Here is an 18,025-nt window from a genome sequence, read left to right as displayed (position 1 = left end):
GCGAGGTTACCTCTGAATCTCTAAGCAGTGTGCCCCTGTGCAGCCTGAGTATCAGCTTTGGCAAATATTTTCCTGCATATGTATGACATATGTCTACAGGTCATACTTACAAATGTGCCCACATGCATGCTAAAACTGTCTGGAATTCCAAGAAGTACATTCATTTGGTCAGTCTTGACAAGGTAAAATGTAAACCATGGGTGCTTCCTGAAGGCCTGTGATCACAGCATCACAGCACCGACTTTGACTCCACCCACAATCCTGAAGCCACTGCAGTAGTTTATAAGGTGCTGTTTTTATATTTCAAGCTCTGACTGGGGCTGATGAGTGTACATGTACCTTAAATGAAAAATAATTAAAGAGATAATTGAACTGCTTTAAAATCTTCACCTGAATTTGAACTCAATCGTTTTTAGTTCAAGAGGGAGGCAGACTCGACAGGGGATGAGGCTTCCCTTGCATTCTTTGGTGAACTTCTATTGCAGGCAATTACTTGGGTTCTTGTTGGTAATCTATTTCCTCTTAGTAACACATTAGTAATCAAAAGTTGAAGGCTTTCAATTTGCAGTTTCATTTGAAAGTTAGGTGCACGGTTTTGTTCAGAGGCAGTCACTTTTTAAACTGTCACAATATACCTGCTGCCAAAGAGCTGGCCATGCATTTAAGATTTAAAGAGAGATGGCCAGGGAAGGAAACAGGCAGAGGAGACAGAAACTGACTTGGGCATCATGAATTCACCTGCAAGTTTCCTAGTGTCCTGAGAACTGAAGAATGACAGGGGAGACTGCATTTTGGAAGTGAATGACCAGAGGTGTGCTTTCTGCTTGTGTTATGTACACTAGGACAGATATATCCGTGCATCTCAGAGCCTCATGCTTAATATGGAGTGACTTGTTTAAGGAACAAGAAGGAGGCTGAGGATGCTTGAAGAGCAGGTGCAAGAGGAGGGGATGAGGAACTGTCTGATCAGCTGGGGAAGAAGGGGGAGCTTAGAAGCCCACCTACCATCCAAAGGCTGATTATTGAAGGCAGATAGATCCTTCCTTGCAGTAGGAATGTCTGCAGAGAAGAAGAGTACGTCATATGCTGGACACAGTCCCCGCCTTGGCACTGACTTGCTGAAACACAAGGAAGGTGAGATATAGTCCCTATACCTGTTGCCTCATGAGTGTGCAGTGAGCTCTGTCTTTTAGCAACCGTGACTTCTGTCTATAAGCATGCAAAGTTGCTAGGTGAAAGAGAGTCCTGAATAGCTTTGAATTTTCAGAAGGGTCAGTGCTGCTCTGGAACCACCTTTAAGTTTGTATGTTAAAAACAAACGGCCATCGTTAACACATTTAGCACACAGTAGGAAACTGTCCAAAAGTGTACCAAGGCCAACTCTTTCGGTTGATCTATAAATGATGCTCAGATCTCAGGCAAAGTCCACAGGACAGCAGCAGGGCTATCTGGCTCATGGCCAAGCTCGCTTACTCCCTGGTAATGCAGACTCTGCTGAATTCCTTTCGGCCAGCCTACCACAGTGTGTACTGGATAGTATCCCCACAGCCATGTATGGCCTCCAGAGGTGCTAGCTGGCTGTCAAGCCACAAACATGTGGACACACACTCTAGTGTCAACCAACACTGTCTTACACTGAGAAGGTAAAGCTAGTGAGGTATTGGAGGAGACAATGGGAGGGGCTCTAACTCTGCAGAAGGACCAGGGAAACCCCTCTTAGAAAGGCATACAGGCCCCAAACCAAACAGTTGCCAGAATTAGTAAAAGTTAGTGGGTGGGGAGCCTTGAGGACAGAGGACCATATAGGGAAGAGCGGGGTGGGTGAAAGGCCAAGGTGTGGTCTGCAGAAGGGTCTGGGCTCTGCTGTCACTATCAAGTCTGACTGACTTGGACATGCCCCTGACCCTCACTCTTTCATTCCCACCATCTTCACAGCCTGGGATCTCAGAAACCATAGCCTGCTGTTTCTTTGTTAGGGTCACTACTTTGCATCTGTCATAGGGAATGAGGTGGCAAAGAGTAGAATGGTGGTTTATCCTCTCTGGTCCTGCCATTGGGACTATTGCTGATTCTTTTGCCATATCCTGAAGTGCCAAGATGACTGCCTCCAGGAGTCCACTGTGGTCCAGTCACAATAGAGGAAACTTAAGGCTTGGTCTGTTGTCCATGGTGTCCTGAAGACCTCACACATCTGAGTCACACATGAATTTATGGTTAAACTGCATGAATACCAGGCATGCCTCGAAGCATCTCATATCCAAATATTAACAGAAAGGTTATTTGCAGAGGGGGAAGGCATGAGGCAAACTGCTGATGGATAGCATACAAGATGGATGAGATCTAGGGTACTAAAAATGCATGGGGGAATCTTTATACTACCCACGGTTCCATTTCTACAACACACTCAGGAGAAGTGAACCGCTTGAGCCCTACTATGTCATCTTTTCCTTTGTCTCCTACCCCACCCACCCCCAATTACCCCCAATGGCCTGAAGCGCTAGTGTGGAGCATTTTCTTGTGTCTACAAGTTTACATGCCGAAGTCCCAACGCTCAAGGTGAGCCAGCACCATGTTAAAAGAGGCTCAAAGAAAAGGAGCTCTGGGTCTCGTGGGGATTCTGGTAGAAGCGATAGACCCTGGTCCTGGACTTTCCCCTCTACGTTATGAAAAACCCAGGTCTAGTGTTTGAGTCTCAGTTTGTAGTACTTTGTCAAAGCTGTTTTAAGATGGTTACCTCATGAGTCGTGCCTGGTTACCCCCTCTCCCTTAACCTCTCCCACACAACCCTCCCTGACCCCAGTAGACAGTTTCCTCACACCCTCTCTTTCCTGTCCGGCAACATCACTGTTTCCACTCTAATTCTACCAGCACCTCTCCAGTGTCTGCCCAGTTGACCCTACCAGCCCAGCAGGTGCAGGATCAACAGATCCTCCTGGGTAGAACCTCTTGGACCCCCTGCTAAATCTATTCCTACACACTAGGTTGGGTTAGGGTCCAACTATTTTTTTTCCAACTGCCCAATGACATAGGTACTCATACTATGATTTTTAGTTAGGGAAAATGATCTTCTCTTCAATGTCTTTTGTTTGGCTTAATGCAGAAGTTCACAGCTCCTGAAGCACTTCACATCATCTGAATAGCTATACGTGGTCGTATGGGAAGATCCAAGAAGGAAACAGAGGAGAGAGGCAGCAGAGTGCTGCTGGCCAGGGATCTGCACCCCAGGACAGCCAATCCGGCTGCAGCAACTCAGGTCTCTGATCATATCTGAAAATCCAAAGGACCTCCCTTTCACCATCTCCACTGAGACGTTTTAAGTTCCTGCCTGTGGGAACTCTGACTCAGCTGTAGAAACTTTACTGAGTACATGTAGAAAAAAAAATCATTTGAACTTGGCAACTTGAGGTGCTGGGAATATTAAAACACATATGAACGAGTGTAGTCACATCACCTAGTTCATAGCATATTTTGAAGACGTACTCAAACCAGAGTGAAGGAGACTGAGCGCTCAGGAACAGTCAGCTCCATCTGTCTTGTCTTATCCAGCAGGAATCAGTCTGTTCTTCTCACACCTCTGTTTGGAAACACTGAGTCAGGCACGATTCCAGAAAACACATCCTTAGGCTCTGGCCATGCCTCCTAATTGGAGACAGCCCCATCTCTGTCTTTATCTTCTAGTCTTGGAATGTCCCTTTTATGGTTGCTGTGCTTACCTTGTCTCTTCATCCCCAGATAGTACACACTGGCTATTTCCTGGACATATGGAATGATTCTATAACCCATCCCCCTTTCCCCAAGGCAGCCAGGTTTGGAGCCCCAGGCTTGTGGTTGGCTAATTCATTAGAGTGGCTTGGGAACTGATAGACCTGGGTGGTTTGCCTGGGAAACTATCCTTTCTGACTGTAGAGCGAAACTGAAGTATTTCTGTCCTTGAGTCTCTATCTCCTTCTCCATGTGAGGGGGCCAAGTCAGTGTACAGGATGCTCAGTGTCTGGGAGTTGGGGGCTGTGGGACTTAATGAAGGTGCCACTCACAGGCTAGATCGAGCACACTGGTCCAAAGGGAAACCTGCACTTGGTGGATAAAACAGCATCATTTGAGTTGAATACCAGCCTAGTCCTTACTCTTTTTGTGCCTGGCAAGTTCTTTGAACTCCAGAAGCTTCTAGGAGCTCCAGAGGGAAAAATTGATATTTGAAATCAAAGGGAATCATGCTGGAAATGCAGTGTCATGCATGGAGCAGCTCAGGGTGACCCTGATCTCTTGCTATCGGGTCCTCCCCTGATCCTCAAATGAACCCTCCGTATGCCCTTTTTATCTCAACAGTTCAGGGAGCTTGACAAAGCTTACTGCTGAGGGACCAACTGAATCCAACCTTGAGGTCCTCTTTACAGCCCTGATATAATCTTAAAAATGACTGAAACTGGGCATGACTGCAGACGGCTGTCTGCTTAGAGACAGGCTTGAGAGCACCCGAAATAATAAAGCACAGGGTGCATTTCACAGAGGCGCACTGAGCCTTGCAGTCCTCTGGGTGCCGATAATGAGTTTTGCAGAGAAAATGAGACCCTTTCCCTATGCTGCCTTTTCTAGCCCCCATCTTTCCGTTAACCGATATTATCCTTGAAATTACCAGAAGGCTAGGGGAAGTGAACTCCATTCATCCCTTCTCAGCCATCCAGAATTTTCTTTAAGTCTAGACTGTACACTCACCCTGGGTCCAGTACTGTCACACTCTTTATGAAGGGCAGAAAGGAGGAGCCATTTAGATAATAGGGCTGAAATTTCCAATATATTGCTTCTGAGTCCATGCTAGGAGTGAATGCCAAATTGCTTTCTCACACGTATTATTAAATGAATCATCACGACTGTGATTTCCTGCGCTGGGCCTACACCAGGGAAGCCTGTCAATAATCAGCCATGGAAGGGGGCCCTACCTCACACTGCAGAACTACTGGCTACTGATAGATTCTGGGAGGAGAGGAGCCATTGTCTTTTACTGTGAGCCCACCAAAGAGTCCATCAGACTAGCGTGGATAGCTCTAAAACCACTGTCACCCAGACAGCCCAGGTTAAACTCGGGGGGTGACAAAACCAAATAAATGAACACGAACTTGGCAAAGATTTTAGGGAAAGCAATGGGGAAAATGGAGGAAGGTGGAGGGTGAGAACGATCAGTGGTAAAATTGTCAACGAGCACATTTAATTCACACACAAAAACCTAGAACGAGAAGCTTGTGTTAGTTAACAATGCTAACACTTGTCCCCACCTCACAGTTAATCAGGAAATATTGTCCTCCTAAGTGGCAGACGGATAAACAAACACAGCCTTCAGATTCAGCTTCGAGATGCTCCCAGCCTGCGGTGTTTGCTGTTTTGCTCAGTGATCACATTTTCGCCTGTCACTCAGTCCCTATTTGCTAAATCAGTAAAAACCTATTGGCTGTGACTTGGGAATTTCCAGAAAACTAATTGAAATGGTGTTTAACATGATGACAACGTTTTGGAAACACCGTGATGCTGGAAAGGAAAGCTAGGGACAGAGGCCCTGCTGCCCCCACGTCTCCTGTGCCCCGCCTTCTGTTTTTAAATTGTTAATCAAAACTGCCCGACTTATCGCTGATAGAGAGATGGAATAAATCTTTCCGTCCCCCCAAAGCTGTTTAAATTATTCACTGTGCTTGCTACTTCGCTCCTGAAGGGAGATTATCCCTCTTAATTGGAAATCTTCTATTATTTGTGCCTGAAATGTTTGAAAGAACAAGTAGAAGCGCGACCACTATTAATAGCCCACTGCAAGAGAACATAATAAAGCTGAAGTTGCATGGAAGCTATTCATTGGGAGGCACATTAACTAGTCATTTCCATTAATCATGCCCCAAACATACGAGGGACAGCACAGCCCCCCCCCAACATCTTACCAGCTTTATAACTCCAGTTTCTCGTCTGCCTAAGCAATGCTGCGTTTCCCTCACAGCCATCGCCTGCACAATTAGTTGGCCCTGTTTCCGTGGCAAGCCATGTACCATCCTGGAGAGGGGAGATGTATCCGGAAGTTAGACTCCCTGGATCACCATCCACTTCAATGGAAGTAGGCTGGGCTTCGTTGTGGGCTGGGAAGGAGAGTCAGCTTGCTATTAGTCTGTGAAAAGCATTTGTTTCCAGTAACCTGAGATTGACTGGATTATCACTTGCAATCGATCGATCGGAGGCACAAGGCTTGTACCCCCTCCTCAGGGCACCCAGCATCCTGTAGCAAAGATGGAATTTTTTCAAACGATGCCTGAGAAAGGCACATGGCTCAGCGGAGTTGGGAGGTTTGCCACTGGGTGTTCTAACCGGTCCCACCTGTATAGAAAGACTAATTTGGTGCCCCCAGGTCAATGGAAAAGCCACCTGAGGAGCTCCTGGGGAGTGGGAGGCTTTTGATCAAGGATCCTAGCCCAGTGCCTTGCTGGTTCCATGAATTTCAGCTGTTATTCAGCTTCCACAGATGAAAATAATCACCCCGCTCTTCCCTTCCCGCATAGCTCTCCCTCCCTTCCTCTCTCCGGGCTGCCTCCCTTCCTTCCTGTTGAAGTAGTCTAAGGGCTATGGCAGTTTTCTGAGGGAGAAATCCTTTCTCACCATGAGCACACTTTCCCTGACAATTGGCACTGAGTTTTACTGTGGGTGGGCACCAATGGGAATTTACCCAATGTGTCTATATAAAGTGTTCTGGACTGGGATGAGACAGAATCTGTAGCTGTGGGCTGAGGTGTGTGAGAGACTACCTCTGTGAGAACCCACGGGTGCCCCAGGCCTTGTTTGAAGGTGTACAGCTCTTGGACTGCTCTTGAGCCTGAGCCACAGATTACAGTCACCCCCCACACACACACATATGAGAAGCTTCTGTCCACAGAAACGTGGAACCTGTGCTTCTCGACTGAGGGTGACAGCTCTCTAAGACTATGGGATGCCCATTTATCCAAGTTAAAACCCTGTAGAATTACGTTCAGCTCACATTTGCATGGAAACAGAGCTACCAAAGATACCCAAAATAAGGCATAAGTCTCTGGTCTATGTCCCTGTAAACTACTTCCTCCAACTGGGTCCCACCTCCTGATCCTCCCCCCCTTTCTAATTCCTACCATCTCTCAATATATTATTGGGAGGATTAACCCACTGATGAGCTTAGAGCCCTCAGAATCGAATCACTACAGCAAATCCCCAGCTCTGAACGCTGCTGCAATGGGAATTGGACCTTCTGTACACAAGCCTCCGAGGAGATAGACCATATGCAAATCTTAACAATGATCCAAGAACGTTGGGAGTTTTTTCCCCCACTCATCTAAGTGAGTGGTTCTCAACCTTCCTGATGCTGTGACCCTTTAATACAGTTCCTCATGGTATGGTGACCTCATCCATAAAGTAATTCCATTGCTACTTCATAACTGTAATTTTGCTACTGTTAGGAATCGTAATGTAAATATCTGATATGCAAGATATCTGACATGTGAGTCCCAGAGGGATCTTTCTCACAGGTTGATAACCGATGATCTAAGTCTTTAATTTCTTTCAGCAACATGCAGATTTCTGGGCATGTGTCTGCCCACTCTGTTATCTTCACTTCTGTCTTCGGTTCTTTTTTATGCTGCTGTATATGTTATTTTCTTAGCTCTATGGCCAGCTTGTTCACTGCTGCTGGACAGAGGCAAAGCTGACTCTTAAATTTTTAATCTTGTGCCCCACAGATTGGCTAGAGCCATCTGTTTATTCTAGTCATTTCTCAGTGGATCTGTAGACTTAACTGTGTGTGAGGCCATGTTAGCTGCAAATGCGCTTTTTCCCTTTCAGATCTGGATGGCCATTATTATTTCTTTTTCTTTCCCAATTGCCCTGATTGGAACTGCCAGTACCATGGTGCGTGGAAATGGCCAGAACAGAGTGAACAAGATGCTTTTGTTCCGAATCCCGGGAAAGGCTTCAGGCTTTTGTTATAGGCACGGGGCAGCTGTGGGCCTTGCAGGGCCCATCATCAGACTGAGATGAGTTCTTTGCCATAGTTAGCTGGAAGCTTCTTTTGGTAGGAGGCTGGCACAAGTTAGGAATCAACACTAAGACTGAGAAGCACTGATGTGTTTAGAGCAGTAGCCACTAGAACTTTATACAGTGCTGCAAAGTTCCCTCAATTCAGAGGTTTGGGTTGTGAAAATGGAGAGTTCCTTTACCAATGAGGCATGAATCTCAGAGCAATCTTGGTGGCTGCGTCTCCTTCCTATAGAATTCTGCTTTCTTAGTTCCTTTGCTGGGATGAGACTGGCTCCTTTGGTGAGAGTCAGAGGAATCAGCGAGGAGGTTAGGTTTTGGGGGAGGATGCTTACTGTGGATTTATTTTCATGCCTAGATTTGCTTGTATACTCCTTTTCCTGATGAAGAAGAGACATCTGGAGAAAATGCCTGCAATTTATAAATCAGAGCAAAGGACTAATGTCGTCCACCAATGAGGTTGCTCAGACTCTGAACACAGAAGGTGATTTAGACCCAGAAACACATGCAGGCTCCACTCGGAATACACTGAGTGTTTTGCAGGGGATGTGTCGTCATGACCCACTGGACCTCAGTGTTGCAACTGCAGTGCGCTGCTGGTGAGGAAGATAGAGTGATCTCAGAGGCAGGCCAGGAGACTGGAGGACAAGCAAGGCCTGGCTGTCCTCTGGGGACCTTGAAGCCTGCCTGTCGTTCTTCATGCTGGGCTGCCCAGGTGCAGCAGAACATAGGCAGACAAGCTTGTGTTGTGAGCCTCCTTTGCTCTAGCTAGTTAGGAATTTTTGCTAGGAGTGAAGTGGGACAGGGAGTTGGCTCCTCGCACTGGCTTCCAGAGTGGTAGCTCTTTGGTTTCTCCACGTGCAAGGAGGCTCATCGAACTCTGCTCAGCTGTGAAGGATTGAGAGTGCTAGCATGCACATGTATACACATATGCACTCACAGACAGGAATATGTACAGCCATACACACATACGTAAGCATAAGCAGGTATGCTCACAAATATACACAGATACACATACATGCATAAAAATGCAGAGGCACACACGTGTAGACACCTCTTCATATACAAAAGCATGCATATGTGAATACTCGTGCACACATCAACACAAATACACAAATCCATACACACATACAAATCCATACACACATACAAATGTTGTGGAATATTCTCCACCACAGACTCAGCAGACTCTCACTATGTCATGAGCAATTAATTAAAAGCATAATGATTGCTATGTGCAATGTGTGAGCAGGAGTGAGCAGTTCATTGTTTGCATGGCACCAGTTTTGTGCCTCTGCAGCTTTGTAGGAGTGAGGGGGAGGGGCAACACCAATGTCCAGAAGTGGGAAAGACAGCATGAGACCTTGCAAAGTAGCACCGAGGAAGCCATGAGGTTAACAGCAGCAGGCAAATACAGGGCAAATTTGAATCAGCACCACATAGCACCGGTTATGTTAAAAACTATGCACTCTGTGTACTACATTTTATACGTTATGCTAGTACACTAACAATATGTGCCTGTTTCCATTATCTCTGCAAGAAGACTTGAATAGGAAGTTTGTTTATAGACGAAGTCTATGGTGATGGTTTTCCTTCTGTGGTTGGTTGTGACATCAAGGTGCCTGCTGCGTCTCCTTGACTTATCAGCTCTCTAACCTGCCAGCTGGTTTCCTTCCCAAATCATTATTTAGACAATTGGTAGATAGTTTATTTTACTTCAGAACAGTTTTTGTCAAGATGTGGGTCAGCCTGGAGGAGTGATATTTATGTGGGCATCTCCTGTCAGAATGGAAAGGACCGGAAGATTTAGAGTGAGCCTGTGCACAGACCATGGAATGCTTCTGTGGACACTTGTCACCTTTGCAGCCACCGCACCTAGGCCTGTGAAAGAGTAGGCCACACACTCAGCACCAACTGACAGAATTATCAGCTATAATTAATCTCTCTACCTCCCTCTCTGAACATAGTCTCAAGTTTTATATCTGCTGTATGTTAAAAAATTATTAAATGTTTAAGTATAATCTATATTCATCTTTATTTTTACAAAGAAAACTTTAGACTTTTTCTTATTGGGCACTCTGTATTTGTACTCAACTTCTTTAAATTAATCTTGGAAGAAAAGAAGAAGGATTATTGGCTAGTAACCTTTTATAACAAGGTGCACATTTTATACGATGCTGCATGGTGTTGGCTATATTAAAATCATTAGTGCTGTGTATCACATTCTGATGAGTCTCTGTGTGCATGAGTATGTGTGCATAGATCTGCAAATGTATACTAGGGAACAACTTTGAGCGTCATCCCCAGGAATACCATCTACCTCCTTTCAGACATGTTCTCTTATTGGCTCACCAATTAGGCTAGACTACCTGACCAGGGAGATTGAGGATCTTCTATCTTTTCCTCTCCTATGCTGGAATCATAAGCATGTACTATCATGCCTGGAAGTTTAAATCTATTGTTATTTGTCTCTCTCTGTGTGTACCTGTACATGTCTGTCTGTCTGTGTGAATGGGTATATGACATGTTTTGGCAGCTGCCTTGCCTACAGAGGCCAGAATAGGGTGTTATCTCCTGAAACTGGATTTATAGAAAGTTGTGAGCCACCAACATTGGTGCTAGAAAAAAAACCAGGTCTTTTGCAAAAGAAACAAGTGCTCTTAATTACTGAACCATCACTCTAGCCCAATACTCTCAGATTTATATAAGTGCTAGGGCTGTCTTGGGTCCCGGATGCTGCCTTTTTTTTTGGTTGTGAGCCTATCCTTTAACAGCTGAGCCATCTCTCCAGCCCGATGCTGCCTTTTTATACCCAGTGCTCATAGACATTAACATACACCTTCATACACACACACACACACACACACACACACACACACACACGAACATAGACATAAACATGGGCACACACACATACATGCACACACACGGAAGGATAAATGGACACACACACACATATGCACACGTGCCAGCACAGGTACAGGGGCACACAGACACATGGACACACTGATATGCATGTGTTCATTCTTTGTGGTATAGGACAAGCTCTTAACCATCTTTTCTACTGTTCTCAGCAGATACCAAAGTTGCAGATATCAAGTCTCCTGTATAAAATGAACTAGGATTAAAAATATAACTTTTGTACATCTTTGCATGTGCTATAAATCATCTCTAGACCACTTGCAACACGTAGTGCGACGCTACTGTTACACAAATGGCTCTTATACTGTATTCATTAGACAATAATCTGAATAGAATCATCTGTGTATGTTGGTGTAGATGTGATTTTCATGAAATATTTTTGATGCATGGTTGGTTGACTCAGAACCTGCAGAGAGAGCGGGCTCACAGGGTAAGTTGACATAGAGCCAAGCAACATGAAAATAGACTTAGTTATTCCTCACATAGATGATTCTGTTATGACCTTGCTTGCTTTCTCAATGACATCACCAGAGAAAAGGCACCAGCTTTTCAGAGAGAAGGCATTGGTCTTCCACTTTACATGGTCTCTAGTTGTATCAATCATTTTAATTGACTATTATTTGTATACAAATAAAAAGCCAAGTTGATAAATCATATTTATTTAGTAAACTTTTTTTAGTGTTTTCTAAGTATGGGCACATTGCAATGTGTTGTAAGTTTTTTAACTGTATGACTGTAATTTATGAATATGGTGAAAATCATTGTTAGGCAAATTTGTCAAATTATTATAATTTTATGCTGCTCTCTTAATTCCATTTCAATGTTACTGTTTCATAGCTTACTGACTTTAATTGATTGTTCATTGCAGTCGTAAATTTGACAATACAGCATAAGAAAAATCAATTTAATATTCAGAGCTACCATAGCAATTGAAATGTTCAGAGGTGCATTCTTGGGACCAAGTTATCTTTCTATAGAGAAAGCATTCAGCACTTTGTTATTTCAAAGAAGGAAGTATAGTATTTCAAAGAAGGAATTATAAAACACTGCAAATTACAAAACACTGCAATCTAATTTACTGAATAGAAATAAAAACACACACCCATATCTTTAACGCTGAAAAGAGCTTATCCTAACCAGTAGTAGGGTGCTGCCCTGGCAAGGCTGAACTACATCCAGGCAGTGGTGAATGTCTAGCAGCAGGAGCAGGTGGCAGTATGTATGGTTGGTGCTACAGCTCACCCAGCAAGCAGCCAGGTGCTTATGACATTTACACACAGCTCAGCCCTTCCCTTCACTTCACCCAGTTACTCACCGTGATGGTTAATCTCAACTATCAACTGAATGAGAACTAGAATCACCTGGGAAACAAACCTCTGAGCATGCCCATGGGAAGTTAGGTTGAATGAGGTAGGAAAACCTGCCCATATCATGAGCCATAGCATACCATGAGTGCCCATGGAGCACTCATTTTGATGTGACACTTAACCGTTTAAAAAGGAGGAAGCAAGCTGAGTATAACTATTTATTGCCCCCTTCTCCTGACTGTGGGCACAATGTGACCAATGGCATCAAGTTCCTGCTGACTTGATTGTCCTACCACGATGGAGTGAGCTGTAAGCCTCATCAGGGCATTCTGTAACAATAGGAAAAGTAACTAAGATACTCTTCTCTTTATTCATCCATCTACCCATCCACCTTTTATCCATCTATTTATCTATGTTCCCATTTATCCATCCATCTCCCATCCACCATCCATCCATCCATCCATCCATCCATCCATCCATCAATCCATGTAGTCACTATCCAGTTGTCCATCTGCTCATCCAGATAAGTCCATCCGCCTACCCATCTATCTATTTAACCACCTAGTCATCTTTCCATCCATTTATCCATCCATCCATCCATCCATCCATCCATCCATGTCTGTCCATTCATCTGTCCATCTGTCCTCACATCCATACACTTGCCCATTTATCTATCCATGCACACAACCATCTACCACTTCAAATATGAATTCAGCAGTAACTAATGCCAGGCTCTGCAACGCATATCATGGAGGCCATCTTTTAGACAGAGGGAGATTCACGAAGATCCCATTTGTCATGACTGGCTGCTGCATGGGTGTGTGTCCATCTATCTTACCAGTTGCACTATCCCTTGTGTCCTAAGGGTTGACCTGTACAGATAACATCATGAGCATCATGCATTCATCCTGTGTTCATCCAAGGGAAGCTCACAAGGATTCAGGACAGAGAGAAGTCAGAATATTCATTCCTTTCATCCCTTCCTAGAAAGTCCCCCCAGGTGTGCCTAAAAGGAACCAGGCTACAAGGTACCATTTTCTTGCATTGTATTTAGCATACTGTAACGTACTTGATCAGGGGAAGGCTGCTCCCACTCTCCGCTACTGTGAGTGCAGAAGATAAAGTGGAAGTGTGGTGACATTTCCTGGGAACTGCTCACCACACCAGGACTTTGTGGGTAGAAGAGTCACAGTAGTAATCTTATCTAGTCAGCACCTTCCTGTGATTTTACTTCTTTCTCCGAATGGTAGTTTGCTATGATTCTTCATTTTCTTTAGAAATGCACACATGTTTAGGAAGTGCTGGGCATTGGACATGGAACATGTCAAGCAGGCACACTATCACCAAGCTAAACCCTGAGTCCTAGAGCTTCAGACTTTTAGCTGAGTATCAAACCCAGGGCCTGGTGCAAACTAGGCAAGCAACCCACCCATGAAGTACCTATGTTCATTCAGTTGACTGTCTATGTCGCATAGAACCAGAATTTTGGAAAAAAAATCCACTTTATTTAAGACTGAACCTCATTTACCACGCAAATGTTCATTAGCTTCTCTGTGGAGTATAGGATGATTAGAATAATTTATTTGGTTGTTTATGTTTTTAGGACTCAGGAAACAATCAAGGGTCTTGCACAGACTAGGAAAGCAATCATGAACCACTTCTGTCTTGACTAAGATTTTTTTTCCTTTTTCCAGTCGTCTATTTGATATTGCCTAGAGTAATTTGAGAACAGAGCTTTAGAGGGATTTCTTAGATCAGGTAAGCCTGTTGGGATATCTACTGGGGATTGATTGGATTGATGATTGATATAGGGGACCCCAGACCATCATGGTAGGAACCGTTCCTTTACAAGGTGGTCCTGGGCTATTTAAAAAGGCCAGTCAAGAATGAGCCTGCAAGCGAGGCAGGAAACAATGTTCCTCCATGATTTCTGCTTCAAGTTTCTGCTTGACTTCTGACCTCCCTCAATGATGGACTATGACTGGGAAGTGTAAGCCAGATCAACCCTTTCCTCCCTGAAACTGCTTTGTTTTTTGTTTTTGTTTTTTTTTCTAAACCACAGCAACAGGATGAGACTAGGACAGCCTAATTTAAAAACAGATTCTAGGTCCTTGTGCAGCAGGTAAGAGCATTTGTTGCTGCAGAGGACAAGAATTTGTTTCCAATCATCCATGTCGGGAGCTTACAACCTCCTAAACCTCCAGGTGCAAGCCACCTAATGCCCTCTTTTGCTCTCCAAAAAACACGTGTGTGTGTGTATGTGTGTGTGTGTGTGTGTGTGTGTGTGTGTGTGTGTGTATGTGCAAGCACACCCGCACACATATATACACACACACTGAAACATAAATGTAACTTTTTAATACAATTATTAAGGAAAATTTTCATTCTTTAATTATATTTTTGATTATTTAAGGTGATTTTTTAGATTTGCTTTTTATTTTTAGTCATGTGAATGTCTGTCTGTCTATATGTGTGTGTGTCATGTATGTTCAGGGGCCTGAGGAGGTCAGAAGAGAGGTTGGATCTCTTGGAACAGGAGTTACAATAGTTGAGAGTTGTCCAGTGTAGGTGCTGAAGACAAACCCCAGCCTTTTCAGCCAAAACGTCACACATGGGTACCTAATAAGTCTTCTGTCTAGCCTCAAATGAAATTTGAGACAGAGTCCCTGAGCTGCCTAGGCTGGCCTTGAACTTGATATGTAGCCTAGGCAGGCTTCAAACATAATGATTCTAATGTTTCAGCCGTCTGAGTAGCTGGGATGGCAGGCTCCTCCCACTCAGCCCAGCTAGAATGTGGTTAGACCAGTTTTCCTACATCTTTGTATCTGAATGGATCTTTAAAAACCAGATTTCAGAAGCACTGGACAGTGTACTCTCCTTTACATAATCAAATATACCATGAAAATTAGATACTGTAAATAAACAAAGGGGCCTTATTAATGATGATATACATTCAAGCCAAGCCTCATTTCTGTGCATATTTTCATCATAGTAGATACAGGTAATAAAAGTGCAACAGAATAAACCTTTCCTCAAAGGCTTTACAGATAAAAGCTTAGGGTAGTGTCCTGGGTTTTCAATAGACCGTTCTCAGCTTAGGGCTGGCTCGGCCTGAGATTTGCAGACAAGCAACCAAACAGGCTTCAAACAGCAATAGCATTTCTCATCCTTCTATGACACTGAAAGATCCATTCTGCCCCAGCTATTCCCATCATTCTGACTCAACTCCATCCAGTTAAAGTAAGTCAGGAAACTCTGCTGGACCCACAATGGTGGTGGCATGCCTAAGCTACAGTGACTCTAAAGATGGACTATCACAGTGGGAGAGCCAGAGGGCCTGCAACTCCTACCACGGTGCTTTAACTTCTGTGGCTACAGGACCAGACTGTGAGGTGGACATGCTCTTATCTGTCTCTCAAGTTGTCTCTCGGCTGAATGATGTCTTGAGTCTATAGATGAGAGGTGGGTTACACACAGCTTTGTGTGATAGAACACAGAGCATTAGTAAGTAGCCCTGCTGCTTGTTACAGAAAACTGTCTCGGAGCCCATCACTGCCTAGAGAGGGCCTGGTGATGAATCTTTAGACCCATCTATCAGGCCATTAGTGAAGGGAAGTAGCTCATTGCTACACAAGGACCTGCATCAATCAGGCAGTGGCTGGCCCTCAGACACTCGAGGCTGTCCTTGTTCCTTTTAAATGATGCAAATCAAATAAAAAAAACCCTGCTTATTACTATGTGAAATTTGAGAAATATGCAAATGAACACTCCCAAACAAGGAAAATGATGGAACCTTTCTCATCATTCCAATTTAAAGGAAATAACACCCTCCCACAAGCTGTGACATTTCCAGGGTGGCATTTGAGCAGGTCCACCAGCTTCTCTCTGTGGGCCATTCACAGCGCACGCTCTGCTTTATGGCCTAGAAGCTAAGTAGAAACAATGAAAGGTTCTTTGTAGTGCAGGGGAGGGAGGCTTATTGGGGGTGAGACCGTTTTTAGGGACATTGAAAAGTGTATAAGACAGGAAGCTGAAATATGTCTTCTCCTTTGCTGGGTCACCTGAACTGACCGTACCTTGGGACTGTATTCTTCTGTTCCAAGTATGTTGATGCTCCCCCATCTACTTCTCCTGTAAGAAATTGACACACAGTTGGGTAGCTGGCTTCACTCTTAGAATACAGTGGGTCTTTCTGGCCCTGACCTGGGACAACAAAACACTGCTTACCTGGAATGAACCCTGTACCACAGACTTTAAGGAAACATCTCTTGTGATGGCATGTTTGGTCAGAAGTGGTCTTTGGTGGCTAAATGAGTGGTCTGTGGCTGAGTAGTGAGGTTTTGATTGAGCTCAGCTTGGAATCACAGGCCCCTGAGGGGGTCTTCTTTAGACTCCCGGAGCCCTTGGACTGATTAGAGTTGCCCATAGAGATATCTAGGCCCCTCTGGCTCTCCTGCCCACAGCTGAGGACTCAGCAAGGATTCCCTGAGCATGCAGGATCTTCTATGATCCCACATTGGAGAGCTCATCTACACTTCACCCAGCCTGCAGCTCCTATGGGCTAGGAGACAAGAATGTCTGCTGATCATGCTTGTAGATCATAAGGTCACTCACTTCTCAGGGAACTATGTGACAGAAGTCAGACTGGAGAGGGGGCCAGGTATATCTAGATAGTTGACAACGAAGTAGAATTCTAAGATGTTCCTTCCAGTCTTCTGTGGCCACTGCGAGGTTGGAGAAGTCAGAAACACAGATGGCGAGGTGCAATCACTAGTATTGATTCTCTGTTTAGCAGTTCTCTGCTTGGTTAGTGGATCTGTTATCGCTGGCAGACACAGAAAGTGTGGCTCACAGGGTGCTGAACTGGCACAGCCTGTAGCCTGAAGGGTTCTGAACTTATCTGCAAGGGCAGCATTTATTCTGATAAAAGTGCGATTTATTCTAATTGGTGTCATTTTACTATCATTTCTTTATTGGCTAAACAGATCTCTTTACTCAATGTTCAGGAATAGTCTTCATGGCAGTTTTAACAGTCACAGATGGGCACTTTGACAGAAACTTCACTAATCAAAGAAGAGTCGCTCTAACCCCACCCGCAACCCTTGTACTGAAAGTGCACCATGGCTGTCTTTCTGATGAAACTGGGATCACACTGGAGCAGGCAGGCTCTGGAGCGCAGGGCATTTTTCATAGCAAAGGGTGGGCTGCGTTAATCTGTGTAGTTATCGGGTTTAATTGTACTTGAAAGACAGCATCGTTCTCCCTCTGCACTGGAGCCATTTGGAGGCCTGTGTGAACACGATGTGTGACAGGCAGTGTCTAAGTGCAGCACAGGACTCAGATTTATTTAGGTCACAGTATGGTTAATAATTAATGCAGCTGGGCTGCTGATCTGAAAAGTTCTGAAGGGCTCGTTCACTTTGCTTCAGACACTTGATATTCCGGGCTGTCTTCAGGATTCCGAATTGTTAATGAGCTCCACTTTGCAAGGCGTTAATCACATTGGCTTGAAAAAGGCAGCAGGGCTGAGGAAAACCATATTAAAAACAAAACCCCACGTGCACCCATAATACGTATGTACGACACATCTCTGCAGTGTAAACATGCCTGTTAACACACTATCTTAACTATCGAAGTCAGGGAAAGGGCTCGTCACTGATGATGCTCTGTAAACAGACAACAGCACGTTTACCACAATGCTGAAAGGAAGCTGACATTCGGTAGAAAGGTACAGAACTTGGCATAAGCCAATCTAAGCTCAAATCCCA

The sequence above is a fragment of the Rattus norvegicus genome, chromosome 1, assembly GCF_021556685.1.
Source record: "Rattus norvegicus strain SHRSP/BbbUtx chromosome 1, alternate assembly SHRSP_T2T, whole genome shotgun sequence".
NCBI classification, from domain to species: domain Eukaryota; kingdom Metazoa; phylum Chordata; class Mammalia; order Rodentia; family Muridae; genus Rattus; species Rattus norvegicus.
This window is presented reverse-complemented; position numbering follows the sequence as displayed.